Raw genomic sequence first — 23,154 nt, 5'->3', positions numbered from 1 at the left:
GGACATGTGTGGGAGGACGTAGAGAGCGATGTTCTCGGTGTGCAGGGCACCGATCCGTAGTTCCACCAGCTTGGTGATCCACGAGATGGTGTCAGAGGGGGGTCTCCCATCTACAGAGGCAATCACGAGGGGTTTGTCGAGTGGAGTAACAGGCACCTGGTACTTGTCCACCGTGGCCTGCTGGATGAAATTGCCTGCTGCCCCGGAATCGAGGTACGCCTCGGCTGTGAACCGAGTCTCTCCCGTTGTTACTTGAACAGTCCACGTAACCGGGTCTGAGAGAGTCCCAGCACCTAGGGTGGCCTCTCCTACCAACCCTAGGCTTTGGAGTTTCCCGGCCTCTCTGGACAGGAGTGTAGAAGGTGTGTACCCTCTCTGCAGTAGAAGCAGAGACCCTTGGCAAGCCGTTCTGCTCGGCGTTGTTCGGACTGCCGTAAATGGTCAATCTGCATGGGCTCGTGGACAGAGACACCAGACGACGCTGACTGAAGTACGGCGGGCTTCTGCGGAGGAGAGGAATGCCGTATCGGACGTCTCTCACGGGACACCTCTTTAGATCGTTCCTGGAATCTGAGGTCCACGCGGGTGGCCAGTGCGATCAGGGCATCCAGGGTGGAAGGAACATCGCGGCCTGCCAGCTCGTCCTTAATACGGCTGGAGAGTCCTTCCCAGAAGGCGGCGGTGAGGGCTTCGTTGTTCCACCCCAATTCTGAGGCCAAAGTGCGGAAGCGGATGGCATACTGCCCTACCGTCGTAGTCCCCTGACGTAGTCTGAGGAGTGATGAGGCGGATGCAGCGGCACGTCCAGGTTCGTCAAAGGTGTCTCTGAATGCCTGCAGGAAGGCCTGGATGTTGGTAGTCACGGGGTCCTCCTTTTCCCACAAGGGGTTCATCCAGGCCAGTGCCTCACCCTCTAGATGTGACATCACAAACGCCACCTTGGCTTGGTCGGAGGCAAACAAGTGCGGAAGCAGCTTGAAATGAAGGGAGCACTGGTTTAGGAATCCCCTGCAGGTCTTGGGATCTCCGGCGTACCGGGGTGGTGAAGCCAAACGAAGTCTGGAAGCATCCGAGGAGGCTGCCACGGGAGCTGTGGCCGTGGATTGTACAGTGGAAACCTGAGATGCCAAGGATGTGGCCGTCGCTTGTAGCGTGTTCAGGCGGGTATCCACAGAAGACATGAAGGTCAGCATGCGGGTCTGGGTCTCGCGCTGGCGTGTGAGCTCCTGCTGCAAGGCCGCTAGTGCTTCGGCGGGATCCATGGCCTGTTCTTACTGTTAGGGCCAGGTGGACGGGCAGACCCAGGAGGTGGATCCACTGGGCTGAACACCTCACTGAGGGCAAGGTGCCCGGTAGCCGGAACACTAGCAGGACAGTCCGTTTAGCGGAGTGGAGTAAAGGAGTCCCTGGGACCACGGGGTCTCTGATGGTAGTCCGAGTGACGGAGCTCTGGTTCGGAGGCCGAGATGTCGTCAGGCAGAGTCCAGAACCAATGGAGCGAGAAGAAGGGTCACCACAGGGATCGGAGATGGCAGGAGCTGACGGGATGACGGGATGGCAGGCTGTCAGCGTTCGGGGTTCGGATATCGTCAGGACCGGTTGGCGAGGCAGGATCGGCTCTACGAGAGAGATAGGTGAGTATATCACAGACACAAGGAGACCTGACTCCTAGCTTAGAAAACACGAAGAACAGGCCCCGCCCACTTGGACATTAAACCCCTTTATACCCTGTACCTGTGTGTTCAATATCCTGTCAGTGGACGCTGGCCCTTTAAGAGAGGGTCAATGACCGCGCGCGTGCCCTAATGCGCATGCGCGAGGCCCGGGTGCCAGAAGCCAGAGCAGGGAGTGGTGAACAGGAGGCAGGAGAGCCGGGCTGAGGCAGGGATGCCGACGGGCGCCGGGAGCGGGGACCGGGCTGCCTGGGGACCGCAGGTGCTGGGGCATGGAGGCTGTGGAGCGGGGGACGCCTGGCAGAGGAGCCGGGGAGCGAGGCAGGTGAGCCGGGGAGCGTGGCAGGTGAGCCGGGGAGCGTGGCAGGGGAGCCGGGGAGCGTGGCAGGGGACCCGGGGAGCGTGACAGCAGCCAACCAACAAGCTTTTCAGCACTTCCACAGCCATCACAACCATGCCAAAACAGCTCATGAGCATCATTGGAGCATTGTTGGGGGATACAAAGACCCCGATGAGACATCTCCCACCGATGACAACTTTTCATTGTCTCTGGGCTGCCTGGCACATGAGTGAATACATGCTGCAGTGCCTGCGCAATGACCACCAACATACCCAGATTGTTAACAGTGCACTGCTGATTACTGGTTGGCCACCCTACTGGATCCCCGCTAAAAGGACAATGTACCCGCCTTACTTCCTTCTCTGGAATATGACTGGAAAATGTGGGAATACAAAAGCACGCTGGTGGACATATTTTGGCTTTGTGGGGGAACTTTTAAAATTTTGTCTCTTTGGGGGAACTCTGAAAACAGGCTCTGTGGCGGCACTCTGAAAATGTCTCTGTGGGGGAACTCATCAGTTTTAATTCATTAATTTGCTTCCTATTTAAGCATGATTGCTATGGTGACAGAACCCCTTTAAGTCCTTTTCTTATCCATACTTGTTGGCTGGGCAATTGTCTTGCTCTTACCCCCATTTTGCTTCCTTTTGCATCCTCTAGCCCTTATCGTGACCATTTTACAGCCAGTTAACAGCACAAAAGTGTGGGTTCCCATTAACTTCTTGGGGTTCGTGGTTATGTTTGGGTACTGAACCAAACTTTTAACTACACTTCCTCTGAACCCAGTGAATGCAAACATCCACGCTCATCCTTATTTTTTAATATTGTAATCTCAGAATTATAGTCTTTACAACTCTGATTCAAGCTTTTCAGTTCATTCAGATGTAAGAAGAAGTGAACTGCTCGTATAAATGGATTTTTTCAACAAACAGAAAAACTAAAGATATCTATCAGGGGTCTGATGGCTACCATTGGATGTGCTTCTGTAACACCTGGAGCTAGTCAGATATTTTTTCTATAGCAGCCACTATAGGAAATTCATTATTGATTTAGCCTTTGTACAGTAATGAACCTTTGTACAATATTCCATTACCTTATTTTACCTACTTCTACTTTTATCGCCATGCTGAGATGCTGTTTTACCTGCCTAGCTCATGCTGTTTAACCTACCTAGTTCATGCTGTTTTATCTGCCTAGCTCATGCTGTTTTACCTGCCTAGCTCATTCTGTTTTACCTGCCTAGTTCATGCTATTTTACCTGCCTAGTTCATGCTGTTTTACCTGCCTAGTTCATGCTGTTTTATCTGCCTAGCTCATGCTGTTTTACCTGCCTAGTTCATGCTGTTTTACCTGCCTAGCCCATGCTGTTTTACCTGCCTAGCACATGCTGTTTTACCTGCCTAGCTCATGCTGTTTTACCTGCCTAGCTCATGCTGTTTTATCTGCCTAGCTCATGCTGTTTTACCTGCCTAGCCCATGCTGTTTTACCTGCCTAGCTCATGCTGTTTTACCTGCCTAGCTCATGCTGTTTTATCTGCCTAGCTCATGCTGTTTTACCTGCCTAGCCCATGCTGTTTTACCTGCCTAGCTCATGCTGTTTTACCTGCCTAGCTCATGCTGTTTTACCTGCCTAGCTCATGCTGTTTTACCTGCCTAGCTCATGCTGTTTTATCTGCCTAGCTCATGCTGTTTTACCTGCCTAGTTCATGCTTTTTTACCTGCCTAGTTCAGGCTGTTTTACCTGCCTAGTCCATGCTGTTTTACCTTCCTAGCTCATGCTGTTTTACCTGCCTAGTTCAAGCTGTTTTACCTGCCTAGTTCATGCTGTTTTAGGCCCTGTGCGCACGCTGCCGATTTACCGTGGATTTTTCCGCGGATTTGCTGCAGAAAATGTGTCTAACGTTGGTGCAGTCAATCCCCAGCAAATCCTATGGGTTTTAAAAAATGCTGTGCGCACACTGTGTTTTTTGTATACCCGCCGATTTACCCGCGGATTTTCCTCTGCGAAATTAGTGAGCATGTCACTTCTTTTCTGCAGGTACCTGCGGTTTTTGCCATAGATAATGATAAAAATCCGCAGGGACCAACCTGTGGAAAATCCGCGGTAAATCCGCGGCAAACCGCAGTAAAACCGCATGCTAATTTCGCTGCGGTTTTGGTGTGTTTTTTTACCGCGGGTGCAGGATTCTTTAAGAGGATCAGGATTCTCCTTAAGAAAAAGGCACTTTCTAGTGCGCACATAGCCTTAGAAACTGCCTTTACTAGCAAAAATCTGTAGCCAAACACAACGTATAATCACTGTCCCTGTGTGATAATGTTTAGCAAAGCTGATAAATAAATTAAACTCAAATTGATGTTACTTTTTTTAAGTGAGTTTCCTCTTTGGTTGAATTCCCCTTCACATGTCTGTGTGTTCGATATGTGCGGCATCCATACATGTGACATTTTTTCACGGATACCACACATACCTATTATAACCTATGTTAATCTTCACATGTCCTTGTTTTCACACTGACTCTGTGTGCATGTGAACCACACACAGACATGTCCATTTTTTTGGCAGCATGGTTGACAAGGGCCAATACATGACTGTGCCACCCGGACGTGGGAAGGGGGCCAGACAGAGAGGGTTCTGAGCAGACACTACCCTCTATGTGACTTCCATGTTCACGAATTCTTAAAGGGTCAGTCTGAAACTAAATTTTATTTTAATCCTAAAAACCTATTTATTGTTATAACCTCTTTTCTAATACACTTTAATTAAAGGGAACCAATCACCAGGATTTTCGTATATAACCTAAAGCCAGTGCTATACTGGCACTATCCGGCTGATTCTATACATACCTGTAGTGGTCAGCTCGGATGTTAAGGTTTTGAAATCCAAGAAAGTAAAGTTTATAAAACCATCAGCTTCTTGAGTGACAGCAGCTGAGGATCAGATAATAGCCGGGGGTATTCAGAGTTATCCCCTCCCCCTGTTAGAATTAGCATAACTATTATACAATCAATTTACTTTTTCACTAGCAGGACCTGTGTGAGGTCATATCATGTGATCAGAAGGGGCGGGGCCTCAGCCAACAGAAAAATGTTGCTTCCTGGTATCGCTCTTTTTGCTGACTCATTACTTCCGTAGAGCGGAACACTAGTCAGACCCTGCACGTGTAGTGGCTGCTGGTGGGGGAGTACGTTACCACCCAGTCAGTCTGAAAGACACCCAAAGAGAGAGAGCAGTAAGGAGTTGAGTACGAGGACTCCTGGTAATGATGCACGCATGGGGCACAGGTCCCCTAGAGCCAGACATCCATTTAGTAGTCTGCTAAATCCTGCAGGTGGTGGGACTAGAGGTCCCACACCAACCATTACAGAGCCCGAGCATCAGCAGCAACGAGGGGGCCCATAAGGAGGATCGAGCCTAGAGCCATCTTTTCCTTGGTCCACGCTGCCAGCAAAACAGGTCAGAAAGGGGAGAAAAGGCAGCTGCGACTTCCCCGGATGAATCCCACGGTACTTTAAGTCAGGGGTTGTCCGAAACAAGAAGTGCTAGGAAGGCGAGTCAGCAGTCACCCCTACACCAGCCTGAAGGATACCTGATTCTCTCTGGTTCATCACAGTATCGCCCGGGTTGCCTCAACGTTGAAAGACATTTCTGGACTGAGATTGAGTTCTTCTGCAACCTGTTGTTCCACACACATACACCCGAGCCCCTGGGGCCAGCCTCACTCTCGGGAGGCCACACCATCTAACTGCATATACCACCAGCCCCAGACGCTCGCTAAACTGCAGTGTGCGGTCACCTATTACCCTGACCGCAAAACCGAGAGTGGCGTCACGACACAAAAGTAAGCAACCTGACATACCTGTGACTAGAGCACGTCCCCACAGAGAAGTCCCCGCGGCGTCCCTAGAAGTGAACTGGAGTCCCGGACCGCTGCAATGCTGGGGGTAGGCGACTCACATACTCAGTAGAGCTGGGACTAACCCCAGCCCCTGGTTTTTGTCTTATCTACTATATATAGAGGTGTTATCAATCATTGTGCAGGAGAGGGAGGTGAACTGTGATATCACCTATTGTGAATAAATGTTGAATCCTGTGTTATCTACTATATATAGAGGTGTTATCAGTCATAGTATAAAAGGGGAGGAGGTGAGCTGTGATCTCACCTTTTGGGAAATGTTGGATCCTGTGTTATCTACTATACAGAGAGGTTATCAGTCATTGTACAGGAGGAAGAGGTCAGCTGTGACATCACCTATTGGCAATGCTGGATTCTGTATTATCTACTATATATAGAGGTGTTATCAGTCATTGTACAGGAGGGGGAGGAGGTGAGCTGTGATATCATCTATTGTGAATGTAAAATACTATGTTATCTATTATATATAGAGGTGTTATCACTCATAGTATAAAAGGGAGGAGGTGACCTGTGACCTCACCTTTTGGAAATGTTGGATCATGTGTTATCTACTATGTATAGAGGTGTTTATCAGTCATTGTGCAGGAGGGGGAGGAGGGGAGCTGTGACATCACCTATTGCGAATGGGGAATCCTGAAGTTATCTACTGTATATAGAGGTGTTTATAGACATTGTACAGAAGAATGTGAGCTGTGACATCACCTATTGTGAATGGTGAATCCTGTTTTATCTACTGTATATAGAGGTGTTATCAGTCATTATACAGGAGGAGCAGGTAAGCTGTGACATCACATATTGGGAATGCTAAATCTTGTGTTATCTGTTAAATATAGGAGGTGTTATCAGTCATTATACAGGAGGGAGAGGAGGTGAGCTGTGACATCACTTATTGGGAATGCTAGATCCTGTGTTATCTACTGTATCTAGAGGTATTACTTTTCATCGTAATCCTGTCTGTAATGATGATAATGAGACTGTTACAAAACAGGAAATGTTAATCTAGTATAAAGCCTGCTTTACACGTTGCAATTAGTTGTACAATCGCATTTGCGATGTGACACGCCCAGGTTGCATACGGGATCTTATGAGATCATACGTAGGTCGTTCATTTGCTGTCACACGAGCGTTAGTAGTCTATGTTAAATTGATCAATTTTGTGTGCGATCCTTTAGATCATGTGTTCTGTGACGTATGCATTGGGCACCTTTTTTTTTTTTTTTTTTTTTCATTTATTGACTTGCCAAGCGTTTGTAATGTGTAGGGGATGCGTTTTTACTATGTCATCTGCCATTCAGCTCTTCTACATGGCCGCTGACAGCAGACACAGACAGAGCCGCACTGTCAGAATGAACTCGGGTGAACTTCACCCGACTTCATTGTCATGCTGCGGCTCTGTCTCTGTCGCGCGCTGATTAGCGGTCACCTGTGAAGGACTCACCGGTGACCGCTAATCTCCTAAGTGACTGAAGTTAGCAGCCCTCTCCCATACTCACCAATCCCCGGCACTGCACGGCGTTCACACTGCTCCGGCGCCTTTTACTGTTTTGAAAAAGCCGGCCGCCCATTAAACAATCTCGTATTCCCTGCTTTCCCCGCCCACCGGTGCCTATGATTGGTTACAGTGAGACACGCCCCCACGCTGAGTGACAGGTGTCACACTGCACCCAATCACAGCAGCCGGTGGGCGTGTCTATACTGTGTAGTGAAATAAATAATTAAATAATTAAAAAAAACGGCGTGCGGTCCCCCCCAATTTTAAAACCAGCCAGATAAAGCCATACGGCTGAAGGCTGGTATTCTCAGGATGGGGAGCTCCACGTTATGGGGAGCCCCCCAGCCTAACAATATCAGTCAGCAGCCGCCCAGAATTGCCGCATACATTAGATGCGACAGTTCTGGGACTGTACCCGGCTCTTCCCGATTTTCCCTGGTGCGTTGGCAAATCGGGGTAATAAGGAGTTATTGGCAGCCCATAGCTGCCACTAAATCCTAGATTAATCATGTCAGGCATCTATGAGACACCCTCCATGATTAATCTGTAAATTACAGTAAATAAACACACACACCCGAAAAAAATCCTTTATTAGAAATAAAAAACACAAACATATGGCCTGGTTAACCACTTTAATCAGCCCCAAAAAGCCCTCCATGTCCGGCGTAATCCAGGATGCTCCTGCGTCGCTTCCAGCGCTGCTGCATGGAGGTGACCGGAGCTGCAGAATACACCGCCGCTCCGGTCACCTCCACACAGCAACTGAAGACAGCCGCGCGATCGGCTGAGCTGTCACTGAGGTTACCCGCTGTCACTGGATCCAGCGGTGGCCGCGGGTAACCTCAGTGACAGCTCAGCTGATCGCGCTACTCACCGCCGCTCCTCTCAGCTCCACGCAGCAACTGAGGTGAGTAGCGCGATCAGCTGAGCTGTCACCGAGGTTACCCGCGGCCACCGCTGGATCCAGTGACAGCGGGTAACCTCAGTGACAGCTCAGCCGATCGCGCGGCTGTCTTCAGTTGCTGCATAGAGGTGACAGGAGCGGCTGTGTCTGCTGCAGCTCCGGTCACCTCCATGCAACAGCGCTGGAAGCGACGCTGGAGCATCCTGGATTACGCCGGACATGGAGGGCTTTTTGGGGCTGATTAAAGTGGTTAACCAGGGTATATGTTTGTGTTTTTTATTTCTAATAAATGATTTTTTCGGGTGTGTGTGTTTATTTACTGTAATTTACAGATTAATCATGGAGGGTGTCTCATAGACGCCTGACATGATTAATCTAGGACTTATTGGCAGCTATGGGCTGCCAATAACTCCTTATTACCCCGATTTGCCAATGCACCAGGGCAAATCGGGAAGAGCCGGGTACAGTCCCAGAACTGTCGCATCTAATGTATGCGGCAATTCTGGGCGGCTGTTGGCTGATATTGTTAGGCTGGGGGGCTCCCCATAACGTGGAGCTCCCCATCCTGAGAATACCAGCCTTCAGCCGTATGGCTTTATCTGGCTGGTTTTAAAATTGGGGGGAACCGCACGCCGTTTTTTTTAATTATTTAATTATTTATTTCACTACACAGTATAGACACGCCCACCGGCTGCTGTGATTGGGTGCAGTGTGACACCTGTCACTCAGCGTGGGGGCGTGTCTCACTGTAACCAATCATAGGCGCCGGTGGGCGGGGAAAGCAGGGAATACGAGATTGTTTAATGGGCGGCCGGCTTTTTCAAAACAGTAAAAGCCGCCGGAGCAGTGTGAACGCCGTGCAGCGCCGGGGATCGGGGATCGGTGAGTATGAGAGAGGGGGATAGACTGACATGGACAGAGAGTGAGGGACAGAGATAGTGACCGACTGACAGAGATTAGTGAATGACAGACATTGTGAGGCGCTTCAGAACGCTGCTTTTCAGCTGTGCTCTGAAGCGGACCTTTTTTAAGCTGCGGTGCAGAGCGCACACCTAAGCACATAGCCACAGACATCAAAATCGTATGAGGGATGTCACACGTTACAATTGACTAGGTTCGTGCAACAAAACGCTCAATTCTAGACAAAGATACGATGTGTTTGCGATCAACGGTTTTGCGTTCAATCCTGATCGCACGTAGATGTCACACGCAGATACCTCACAAACGATGCCGGATGTGCGTCACTTACAACTTGACCCCAACGACGGATTGTGAGATATATTGAAGCGTGTAAAGTGGGCTTTAGGCTTTTTATCTTAAAAAACAAAACAAAAACAAGAACAAGAAAAAAACAAGTGCCCTTGGCTGTATTGCTCTATGATATATATGTTGATAAAGGTATACACTCTGCTCTTTACATACAGAATCCAAGTTTTAGAGGGTTTAAAGTCAAGAATAGGCCCTAGCTCCATTGGTACATGGCCAGATTATCACGGTATGGTGGACTGGTAAGAATAATAATGTCTCCAGTGTATGACTTACATTTCTATTAATACAATGTTACAGCCAAAGAAATAAGTTATTGAGAAAAATGTGTTCATGGGCAAATGCCTTTATAAATCACGCGAGGCATGGAGAGGCCCATTCCAGCTCATTACCTGGTTATTTACAGGTAGCATAATGCTTATTTTTCATCATCTATTTTATGCCCTTGCAAAAGCTTCATGACATATTTCACAGGACCAAGAAACATTACTAGAAAGCAGACCCAAAACCGAAATATTATATTTGTATATTTAAGTAATACCAGTTACTTTCTTCTGTTTCATCTATGGCAAAAATGGCCACAGTTTTTCAGTATTGGATATACTACATTTTTTACAGCTGTTTTGGATGATTGACCGTGAACTGTCATGTGAGGTGTAGAAAGGATGCTGCTACGAGGTAGTATAACCTAGTAGCCATAGTTTCTCAATGTACTTACTTTAAAGCCATGCCTTTGTGACCTATAACAGCATGGTAGGGAGACTACATTCTCGGGAGTTGCGGGGAGCAGGGTCAAGGTGAACCTTCAGTTGATGTTGTTGAGTTAAGGGTTCTTTACACGCTGCGACATCGCTAATGATATATCGTTGGGGTCACGGTGTTTGTGACGCACATCCGGCATCGTTAGTGACATTGCAGTGTGTGACAGCTAGGAGCAACGATCAACGATCGCAAAAACGGCAAATATCGTTGATCGTTGACACGTCACTCCTTTTCATATCGTTGGTGGTGCATGCCGCTGGTCGTTCGTCGTTCCTGCGGCTTCACACATAGCTATGTGTGACACCGCAAGAACGACGAATATCATCCTACCTGCATCCACCGAAAAAGAAGGAAGGAAGGAGGTGGGCGGCATGTTCCCTCCGCTCATCTCCTCCCCTCCTCTTCTATTGAGCGGCCGTTTTGTGACGTCGCAGTGACGCCGAACGCACTTCCCCCTTTAAGGAGGGATTGTTCGGCAGCAACAGCGACGTCGCTGAACAGGTATGTGTGTGTGTCGCTGCCGTAGCGATATTGGTCGCTACGGCAGCGATCACCACATGTCGCACGTACGATGGGGGTGGGTGCTATCGCTCACAACATCGCTAGCAATCGCTAGCGATGTCGCAGCGTGTAAAGCCCACTTGAGGAAAGAGGAGTTATCTAAAGGCAAGAGGTCACAGGACAGAGTGGGTCTAATGGAAATGCAGAGCTGGACTCTTGGTTTTCAGATCATCGTGATGGCCACCCCCCTGCCTACCCTGAGCCATCTCACCCTATGTGAAGGCTTCAAAGCTGTATGTAGTGTGTGAATGTGGAACATCGGTGATAAACCCCCCTTACCTAAGATGGATGCTACACCTTAACTGAGGCGCAGTACCCTGTGGCTACCAGAGCCTCAGGGGCACCACATAAGTCTGCAGTCCCTCTATGTGACTGCAGACTGGTGAATCCTCACATCGTGTGCACTGTGCACTGTGAGGATTCTCAGATGTCAGTGCCAGAGCAGTGGAGACATAACTTGTCGTTTTAGATCAAACATCCCAATTAATAGGGCTTCATAATGTTCACAAATTGGAGTGCAGTCACTGATCCATTCTTATGAGGCACTAGTGGACGGGATCGGTGCCTCAAGATGCTAGAAAAGATTTCCACTGCACAATCTGTTTTTCATGCAAAAGACATACAATATATACCGGTACATATATACAATACCGGTAGTAGAAATTCGGATCCACCGGCTGATAATATCCCACATTCCTATAGGAACAGTACAGTTCGAGAAAGACTCAGAGATTCGAAAAGTCACTTATGGTCACGAACAATACGCACTGTTAGAATGCCTATAATTGTACCAATTGTCTTTTTAAAGTTCTACAACTTATAGGGCCTCCTGGGACAGGCTTAGTGCAAGTCACATTGATTACCAGATCCCTGGGTTGCCTTCGCCTTCAATTTCACCCCTCTAGAAGGAACCGGACCTACAAAGGGATCCCTTGGCTGGGGCTGTAGAGTCAGCAAGCTTGCAGCAAGAGGGGTTGATATGTATAGGCTATACCAAGAGGTCAATCAATACAGAGAAAAAAAAATGAGAAATCAAGAAGGTGGACAAAGAAAACTGGATAAAAAAAGTAAGGCTGGTTTCACATTAGCGTTTTTCTGCCAATCGGCAAAAAAACGCCAAATGCATGTTACCGGATCCGTTGTCTGCTCAATGCAATGTCAATGGACTTGCGTCAACATGCGTATGCATGCGTTTGCGTGCGGCAGTATCAGGATCCGTTGAGTTGCAGTTTTTTTATCTCTCTCTCCTCTCTCTCTCCTCCCTTCTCTCTCTCCTCTCTTCTCTCTCTCTTTCCTCTCTTCTCTCTCTCCTCTCTCTTTCTCTCTCTTCCCTCTCTCTTCTCTATCTCTTTCTCTCTGTATCACTCTCTCTCTCTCTCTCTCTCTCTGTATCTCTCTCTCTCTCTCTCCAGTAAATAACACTTGCGTTTACATGCGTTCAAGAAAAATTCAACAGGATCCGGTAACATCCGTTTTGCGTTTTTTGGACGACCGGCACAAAAACGCTAATGTGAAACCAGCCTAACAGAACAGTGAAAAGGAGTTGTGACCAAACTCAATAACGGCAGCCAGAGACTGCCTGAAAGGGACAACTAGTCTCAGAAATCTTAGAGCTAAACAGCCACTCTCTGCCATCGTCCAGATGTAATTGTGATAGTAGTGGGGCATCGCCTAGCACAAAGGGCATGTTCTGTTGTTGTGTCTCTCAGTAATCACACTCTGTGGAGATCTTCAGGCTATTTATTAGGTGGTATTGTCAGCCATAACATCTCTCTCTGCTGCCTGCACTCTGTCTGCCGTACCAGCGAGTTCCCATTTGCTTATAAACACATACAAGAAGAGAGACCCCTAGAGGCCCCTAGGGGACATACAGCATATACATATTGCTACATCCTTTCTCTTTAAACAAGAATAACAATCAAACTTAATAAACACAAGTTAATCTGACCAAGTAAAAGAGAATTACAATATATACAGTTAGATATAATCCTTGAGGTGCGCAGGCTTTCTGATCATTCTGCCCGCCCTAGTAACATAAGAAGAGTCAATGTCCACCTCTGGCAGTTGTTCTGATTCTGGTAATGTGCCTTCTGATATTGCCTGTCTCTGGTTAACAGTCTCACCCTGATGGTCAGCAGTCACTGTTGGTACTTGGCTTGGACTTGCTGCCTTGTTATCTTGGGTATCAGGATATTGTTCAAAAGGCCATGAATCATCTTGTTCTTGTGTTTTCCTCAAATATCTCCTATTTCTCCTTAGGCTTCTTCCGTCTTCTGTTACAATTTCGTAGGACCGAGGTCCTAGTTTCTGGACAACCTTTGCCTTTTGCCAGTGTTTGTCGTATTTGCTGCTTGGTTGCAGCCGTATGTTGTCATTCCTCTGGAGATCTGGCAGATCCTTTGCAGATTTATTGTAATAGAAAGCTTCCCTATCTTGATTTTTCTTTAGTTGAGCTTTGATGTTTCCCACCAACTTTGGCTTTAACAGATGACTAGCGGTTGGTATGAGTGTCTTTGTACGTCTACTCATGAGCCTCTGTGCCGGACTGCTGTCTATGCCTTGTGGGGGGGGGTGTTTCTATGATCCAGTATAGACAGATATACATCAGTACCTGCCTGTTTTGCCTTTTTAAGGAGTCTTTTGGCCGTTTTTACTGCGGACTCTGCTTTGCCATTACTCTGTGGATATCTTGGAGAAGACGTCTTGTGTTCAAATTCCCATCTCTTGCTGAAAGTTTTAAACTCTTCTGAAGTAAACTGAGCAGCATTGTCAGAGAACACGATATCTGGAATGCCATACCTGGCAAAATGGGCCTTGAGTTTTTTAATCACTGTTCTCGCTCTTGTGTCCTGTAATAGATCAATCTCCCAAAAGTTAGATAAATAGTCCACTGTAATCAGGTATTCTTTGTCATTCCATGTGAACACATCTGTTCCAACTTTTGACCAAGGCCTCTGTGAAATTTCATGAGGTTGCAATATCTCCTTCTGTTGCTTATCACTGCAGGATGCACATATTTCACATTGTGCTATATAGTTTTTATGTGGTCATTGATTCATTCCTGGCCAATAAATAGATTCTCTTGCTCGCCGTAGACATCCTTCCCTGCCTAAGTGTTTCCAGTATGTCTCTCCTGAATGCTTCTGGTATAACAGCTCTGTCTCCTTTAAAGATAATTCCTTGCTGCACTGACAGTTCATCTCTTATGTGGAAGAATGGAGAAACTTCCCTGGGTGCATGCTGCTTGTATTTTGGCCAGCCCTGCAAGATGACAGTCTTTAAGATCTGGAGTATTTTATCCTTCTCTGTACAAGTCTGTATTTGCTTAAACTTGTCTTTTGACACCGCCAGATAGTCACACATATTGATGGTTTCAATTTCATTCTCCTCATCATTTGTGACAGGTAGGTATGCTCTGCTTAGAGTATCTGCAATCAGTAAGTCTCTTCCTGGACAGTAACAGATGTCAAAATCGTACTTCTGAAGTCGTAACAGCATGCGCTGTAGTCTCTTTGGGGCATTTAGTAGTATTTTCTTTGTAATGCTCTCCAATGGCTTGTGATCAGATTGCACTGTTACTCGTCAACCATAGGTGTACTGGTGAAACTTCTCCATCCCAAATACCACAGCCAGTAACTCCTTCTCAATCTGAGCATATCCCTGCTCTGTTGTTGTTAGGGCTCTGCTTGCAAATGTGATTGGCTGTTTGTTCTGCATTAGTGTAGCTCCAAGGCCTTTTTCTGAAGCATCACATTGTACCACCACTTCTCGATCTGGGTCGAAATACTTCAGAGTTGCTGCGTCTGCAATAGCCTTTTTACTGACCGGAAAGCAGTTTCCTGGTTTTCTGTCCATTCCCAGAGCACATCTTTGTGGGTTAGCTGTCTCAGTGGCTCACACATATCTGACAGATGCTTGCAAAACTTGGAGAGATAATTTATCATGCCCAGAAATCGTTGTACTCCACACACATCAGTTGGGGTTGGCAAATCTTGAATTGCTCTCACCTTTTCTGGATCCACTTTTACACCATTTGAGGTCAGAAGATGTCCAATATATGCAACTTCTGTCATTTTCAGTTTGAATTTGTCCACGTTCAGCTTTATTTGTTTTGCTCTACATCGGTCCAAAAATTGTATCATCTTCTGATCATGATCCTTGATTGCAGATTCCATATCTTCGCCTTCTCCCACTATAAGGATATCATCTGCTATTGTTTTTACTCCAGGAAATCCTTCCAAAGCCTGCATCAATTTCTGCTGGAACATCTCCGGAGCAGGTTTTAGTCCCATGGGCAGTCTCAGCCATTTATAGCGTCCAAATGGTGAAGAAAATGTTGTCAATAAACTTGATTCTTCAGTCAGTTCCACATGCCAGAATCCATTTTTGACATCACATACAGAAAATATTTTAGCCTTTGATAGATCTGGGAGAACATCGTCCAATGTTGGCATCGGGTAATGATTTCTTTCCAGCGCCTTGTTGAGTGGCTTCGGATCAATGCATATTCTTAACTTGCCTGATGGTTTCTGCACTATGACCAAACTGCTGATCCAATCTGTGCTCTTCTGGACTGGTTCGATCATGCCTCTTCTCTGTAAATCTTGTAGCTCTACTTTCAGTGGTTGCATTAAAGCTACAGGCACCCTTCTTGTAGGTAATCTGGTAGGCTGCACGGTTTTATCAATTTCTAGCCTGTATTTACCTTCAAAACATCCATCACCTTCAAATAAATCAGCATACTCCATTTTTATTTTTTGAAAGTCCAAATTGCGCTCTGCATTTAGTTTCTGATTTGGTATATCCTGGGAAACTTCAACAGACATAATGTTCTGAGACTGTACTTTTATTAAGTCCATTGCCTGCACTGCTTTTACTCCCAGTATTGGTACATGGTTCCCACCATGCAGCACGGTAAATTCAGCTCTGTAACTTTTCCTGTTACATGGGTTCCGTATTTTGAGCTTACATGTCCCCATAGGTTTCAGAACACTTTTGTTGTACATCACCAGTACCTTGTCCATTGGCTCAATGGAAACCTGTTTGTTCAGCAGAGCACTTGGAATTACATTACAGCTTGCTCCACAATCCAGCTGAAATCTAATGGGCTTCTCATCCAACAGGAAGGTTGCATAGAGCTGCTTGGCATCCTTGACTATGGCTGCCTGAGTACATTGACATTCTCTGTTGCAGGTTGCAGCTGTAGCCATGTAATGTCCTCTGCACTGTCAGTGTCTGGTGTCACAGTGTGGACCTGTCCATGCTGTTTGCTTGTTCCCAGCCTGCAGACAGCTGAGAAATGATTCTTCTTGCCACATAACCTGCAGGTTTCGCCATATGCTGCACACTTGGTCTTGTCTCTCTCATGTCTCTTACCACAATATTTGCAGTGGATCGTGCTTATAGGGGAGCTTGGTCTTGTCTTTCCTCTCATAGATACTGCATGTACCTCATCATCATTATTATCACTGGTGCCTGCCATCATCTTCAGGCTGCACTTTGTCAGCTCTGCAGCCCTGCAGATTTGCATGCATCTCTCTAAGGTCAGCTCTTCCTCTCTGAGTAACCTTTCTCTGAGGCGAGTGTCCATAATGCCACATACAATTCTGTCTCTTATGAGGCTATCTCTGATTCCCCAAAGCCAGATATTGCAGCCAATGTCCTCAGCTCTGTCACATATCTGTCTACATTTTCATCATCCGCCTGCTGTCTTGTGAAAAACGTGTATCTCTCCACAGTCTCATTTCTCTTGGGGTCACAGTGCTTATCAAATGCCTCCACAATCTCTGCTAGGACGAGGCGGTTTGTGTCTGGCAGTAAGGTCTGGGCTAGTTCTCTGCCTTTTTCCCCAATTAAGTAATAAAACAGCTTTACTTTACGTTTGTCATCACTGGGGTCCACTGTCAGATCCACATAAAGAATAAACTCCTCTTTCCAGTGTCTCCATGTCTGGGATAGATTACATGATGAGACATCCAGTTTCTGAGGGGGCTTCAGACCAGTCTCCATCTTGTATAATGACAGGAAATCTGTACTCACAGTTGCTATGATGTTCTGTACAGTCCTCGTCACACACAAGCTCTGAGGATTTGCAGGTGTCACATGAAGGTTCTGTGCCCAGCTGCCACCATGTTCTGTTATTTTCACACAATTTAAACTGTGTGGCTATATTTTCCAGTTAATTCAATATCTGCTATGTGCAGCCTATTGTTCTGTCGTTGTGTCTCTCAGTAATCACACTCTGTGGAGATCTTCAGGCTATTTATTAGGTGGTATTGTCAGCCATAACATCTCTCTCTGCTGCCTGCACTCTGTCTGCCGTACCAGTGAGTTCCCACTTGCTTGTGAACACATACAAGAAGAGAGACCCCTAGAGGCCCCTAGGGGACATACAGCATATACATATTGCTACAGGGCAAAGGTACCATGTTGGAATATGTTTAGTGCAATAACTCCATTGCTGTCTATGAGTTTTTAGTTGCTAGATTTGTGTGCTGCTAATAAAGACAGAACAAAATAAGGTCACAGGAAGATCATGTGACTGTATTCTGTATTCCTCCTTCCTGTGTTCTATGTGAGAGGACGCTACTGCAGAAGCTCCAAGTAGAGACACACAGAAATGATTATTTGCTGATTTACTAAGCTTCATATTTGTTCCTGATTGTTCCTGAATAAAACAACTGTTACACGCTTTGAGAGTATCGTTGATAATCCGCTGCCAACATACCAGCTGTATGTTCAGACATGGATTTGACACTTGTCCAGTTCTCCTCGCAACCCTCCCCAGTCTTGACCACTGAGGAAGGATTCTCCGGTCGTGATGGTTAGTATACCCACTTAACCTAATAAATAACACACCGACTGCATGTGACTTGGTTAAACAAATTGGCCACAGCAGCCTTTATTACCTATTATTAACATTCTAACACCAGGGGGCGCCGTCCAACGGGCGACCCCAAACAAATAATAGGTAACACATAAATAATAACTGTACATGTAACCCCATGTAGGCCCGGTCCAGAAACCACTTCCTCCACCAATATCCCTGGCCGCAACACTCCGACCCAGAGATGAGGTATTAATCACCCCGTGGATTAATACCCCCCAAACCTTGCAGAACCCCGTGCCTGCAATTTACCGGAACCCGGAGACACCATACCAAGACAGTGCCTCTCAGTCCAGCCACCAATCCCTTACAACCGCCTCTGGACCAGACCTACCCCCGCTGCTGCGACAGAACATACGACTCTTTTAACCTGTATTCCCTTTTTTTTTTTTTTTTTTTTTTTTTTTAAAACCGCATCATTCCATTTTCTCATTTTGTTTTCATTTTTTTTTTTTTTTTTTTAAAAAAAACAAACATAGCCAAAACGAACTTGCAAAACACAAGGGCGGGTGGGCGGGAATCCTTTACTGTCCGGAGTCACAAGGAAGGTAAGACCCTTCCCCTATAGTTTATATACTAGCCCCCTCCCCACCCTACAGTGACCCTATTCCACCAATCCCCTATAAGGGCCCATAATGCCCTTTAATTCACTTTATTAACCCCTCACTCCCTCCCTTCCCTCTGGTCATGTCGCCCCTCCCCCCTATGGGGTCCATGGCTTTCTTTTCTTTTGGGTCCTTTTCCTCCATCTTCTCTCTGCAATGGCACAGAATAGGCCTGTAATGTAATGATGTTTGAGCTGCTAACTGATGCTGGGGCGACGCATGTCTTGACCTGAAGATATGTGTGTAGTGACAACAGAGGCCTAATCAGTGCCAGAATGAAGGTGGGAGAAGACAATATTGCTTGATGTGGAAAAGTAAATAAGAAACCAGAGGACACTATGCGGAAGACCAGATGGAGCTGTGATAGCCAAATTAATATTATCTTAATTTTTTTCTCCTATTTCCCTCTCTTAGGCCTCCGACACACATCCGTGCCGCCGGTACGTGTTTGGTATGTTTTTGCACGTACCGACTGCACGGAGACACATACACCAAAGCTACCATATGGTAGCAGGCAGACACACGTAAAACCACACGGAGCGTATGTCCGTATCCGTTTGTAAGTGTGTGCGTTTTCCAACACGCTGACATGCCCGTTTTTCTCCGGCAGCACGGGTATCACACGGCCCACACCCATACCACACGGATGTAGTGTGGATGCGGTCCCGTGTGACACGCGCTGGAGAAAACTCACGTGTTAGAGAAAAAAATAACAAATCTTTACTCACTTTCTCCAGCCCTCCTGTCTCTGCCGCTGCTGTCACTTGCTGCCGACCACCGCTCATTATGCTCATTTAATATTCACTTCACTGTGGCCGGCAGCAGCAGCAGCGGGGAGTCGGCAGGGCTGGAGACCGAAGATCAGTACCCTGGACAGCAGGAAGGACCACGTGAGTATGTAAATTACCGGTTCTCCGTGTGTTATTGCGGAAAGCACATGGAGAACACACGTGGCCCGCACGTACCGGAGACACGTACTTACCTACATGCAACACGCAGGGGAAATACGTGTCTCGCGGCACGTACGTGATTTTCACGTGAGTGTGGCAGAGCTCTTATGCCAATTAGAAAAATGACAGGTGGCCACTTTGCTGGAGTTACTAAAACTGATTTGCAAAAAATTTGGATATGGGGTAAACTATGAGGGGTTTTTTTGTAAAAAACTCAAATTACATTCAAATCAATTTTTTCATCCCTACCATTGAATGTTAGTTTCCATGCTTGATTGGTAAAGACGAGGGGACCCGTGGAAGATCTGTTTGGCGGGTTCAGACGAACTTTAAAAAAGTTTGGTTTGGGACCCGGACTTGACTTGAACCTCATTGGAAGTCGCTAGAGATGAGTGAACCCGAGGGTTTGGTGTTCGTACCAAACACAGACTTTACAAAGAAAAGAGGGTTTGGGTTCGGAGTTCGAGTGCTTTACGTATGAACTCCACGCGTGCGAGCATCGCTGTGCTCAGTCCAGTGTGAGCCACTTGCAGTGTTTGAATGGCTTGCATTGGTTGTAACAACACCATGATCGGAAGTAGTGTGTAGAAAAACAAATGGAGAAAGACTGCCCACCCTCCCCCAGAGGTGATCTGTTTGTGGCTGGCTGCTTGTTGATTGAGACCAGAACTGCCCAATTAGTGACCTCCATTGGGGTCCAAGTGAAGTCCGGGTCCCAAACCGAACTTTATCTAAAGCCTGGCTGAACTCGCCGAACCAAACTTCCACCAGTTCACTCATCTATAGAAGTCACTGATTTGGAAGTTCGGCTCTCCGTCCATATACAGGGGAGGGAGGGTGGGTTTTTTTTGCACACACTATTTCCGATAACTTTGATTTTATCCCCAATGCAAGCCATTCAAACACTACAAGCGTCTCTCAATGGGCTGAGCACCGACTGTGTGTCGCCCAGGGAAGGGGGTACTCGGTCCCGATCAGTAACAAATGGGAATGTCACTCTGGTGGCCGTTGCCCGGTTCCGTGCCCTGGGGACGCTTAATGAAATGACAGGGGCTTTTTACAAGGGATAATAAAGTTAATGTTCATGACGCCACCTGCGGTAGTGTGTCAAGGGAATAGGTGCTGCCGCTGCTGCTAATGAGGGATTGGGGCTGATGGTGTACCACCTCCGTGCGAGCAGCCGGGCGGCTGCCGCCGCTTGGATCCGGATCCGCGGTGGCTCGAGTGGTCTCCGGACCCGGGGGTCGCGCGGCCACTCGATTAAAAGAAGGGGGGGAGATATGCACAGGGGAATTTTGGAAAGTTTGTGACGCCACCCACGGTGCGTGGTAATGTGAGGGACCACCGCTGCCGTTGGGGAGCTCGGTGATGATGGTGCGGCAGCCTGATGTTTAACCCCTCCATGGGTAGGGGGTTTGTGTCCCGGGGCCCGTTGGTGAAGGATGGTGTTTGGGTGTCGTTGGGGGATAGGTACAGGGGGGTTTCCAAGGTACTCACTCAGTCCAAGAATTATCACACCGACAACTTGTAAACCAAAGTTCTGAGCACCACCGTAGTCTGCGGGGAGCAGGCCTGGATCTGTGCCCCTGGTGTTGTTGTTGGTCTGTGGCCCTATCTCTGGCACCTTAGTCTCAATTGGACCCGTTGGTATGAAACTCTCCGGGTCCCGCTCACCCGTATGGCTAGCAGAGTGAGCTTGCGCGTAGGATTTCTTTGGACTGTAGTGGGAAAGTCCTATCCCATCGGTGCGCTAGTACCCCGATTTTGGAGCGGGTTGGGGATGACACCTGAAGTATTCACCCCCGTTGGATAAATTACCGGAACGCGTGAAGCTACTTTCCGGCCTGGGGTCCACGTACCCCGTCGTTCCCTGGCCCCTGCCTGGTGATAGCTCAAGGCTGCTGGCTGCCCTCCTCGGCAGTCCGTGCCCCTTGACACTGACCCCTGCTTCCAGGGTTCCAGCTCCTACAAGGCCCAGACCAACGTCTGCCACATAGTATACAGGAGCTCTCCTCCGTGGCCTCTCCTCATGAGAGCCACTTTACCTCCTCTCTCCTACACTCTCGCCTCTCAACTCTCAACTCTCCACTGTCACTGTCCTCACTTTCTCCTCACCAACCCCCCCATGTGGGCGGCCCTATTCCCTTCAGGCCTTCCAGTGGTGTCTGGTAGGTTCAAGTGGGAAGTGTTCCTAGGATCTTAACTGGACTAGCTGTTAACAACACCAGAGGAATGGGATACGTTAACCAAGGAGGGTGGATACTGTGCGGGAGGGCAGATTGCACAATACCCTGTGACAACCTGATAGGCCAGGGCGTCACAATGGAATCAGCAGCAAGTGTCTTAACCCCCTCCGCAGGTAGGGTAAACCCCAGTGTCCTCTAGGTGCTGGATGAGGTGGAATGTGCAGGCACAGTCTATGAGACCTCTTGGTGTTGGATGAGGTACACAGTGCAGGAAACAGGGACACACACTGCTGGTTATCGTGGTGCTGAATGAGGTGCAAGCTGAAAGGAATCCAAACAGGCAAAGTCCAAGTGAAACAGGGAGTCTTTACTGATGATTTTTACTCACAGGATACACTCCCCTAGTGTTGGGGACAGATTCCTGGTTCCCTTTGTCCTGCCTCTGTGTAGCCTTGCTATGGCCCCGTCCATGCACTTCTCTTGCACAGCTCTGTCAGAGTCCCTTGCAGACCCCGCAGCCAGCTTCCTCTCCCCTGGGCACCGTGCGATAGATCCTCAGGCTTCGCACCCAGACCTGACACCCAACTGGGTGTCCTCCTCCCTCCTTCTCCTCACTCCGTCTCTGTCTGGACTTGTCTGATTTCCTCCTAGGCAACCTCCAGTTCCTGGTCAGGCTTTAAACCATAGGACGGCCAACCCACTTGTGGTTCAGGGTTGTGTGCGTGTTTTAGATGTGTGCACGTTTAGCCAGAGCTAGGAACCACGTTGCACCAGAAACTCCAGGAACCAGGTTGCAGATCTTAGTAGCGTAACCACAGGGGCGTTACATTTCCCCTTGGTTAAACACAGCACGTCCTCGTGGTGTAAAAACAAACAAATAACACATATGCATCATATAGGCACATTACTTCGAACATTGCAACTGAGTGGCCAACATTGGGGCACCTGGAAATGCTACCGGTTGTAGCAGTAACCGGTGACTCAGCCTGCTCTGCTGCTTCCCTTCCTGCGACAGTCCTTTTTCCATGGTCCCCTCCCCTTTGACACGCCACCTAAAACACCTGGATCCCTGGCGCTACCTCTAGTCATGGTGCAGTACCACCCAGAGTCACTTGTGTAGTCTGTGGTGACTTTTTCAGGGATTATATGTTAGCAACTATAGGATCAACATTTTTCAACATTTTCAATAAAAATAACAAACACTCAGTAATAACTGGGTAATCTAGTGGAATCATTACCCTTCGTGCCACCCTCTACTGAGGGCCTCTGGAGCCACCTCCTAGTGGCGCACCACCCAAGACCCTGATGGCCTTCTTAGCTTTAACCAAACAGTGTATAAGGGTTCAACAAGGATGGCACAATGAACATTTTTAATGCAAAAACATAACTGGGTAGCCTGGTTCCGCTACCATGGCTGCGCCTGGGAACTGGTCCCAGCTCCCTGGCGCCGGATATCCCCCTTCAGTGGTGGGGTTGCTGGCATGATCGGTGCCATTGCGCCGGATGCTGCAGCTCCTGGGCCGTCAATATCTCCCTGCGCCTCCATCTTGCCAGTCCCCCTCTGTTATTTCTCACCACTCTCGCGGGGACTGGGGCACACTGGGAGCTTCCGGGT

The sequence above is a fragment of the Anomaloglossus baeobatrachus genome, assembly GCF_048569485.1.
Source record: "Anomaloglossus baeobatrachus isolate aAnoBae1 chromosome 2 unlocalized genomic scaffold, aAnoBae1.hap1 SUPER_2_unloc_1, whole genome shotgun sequence".
Lineage (NCBI taxonomy): Eukaryota > Metazoa > Chordata > Amphibia > Anura > Aromobatidae > Anomaloglossus > Anomaloglossus baeobatrachus.
This window is presented reverse-complemented; position numbering follows the sequence as displayed.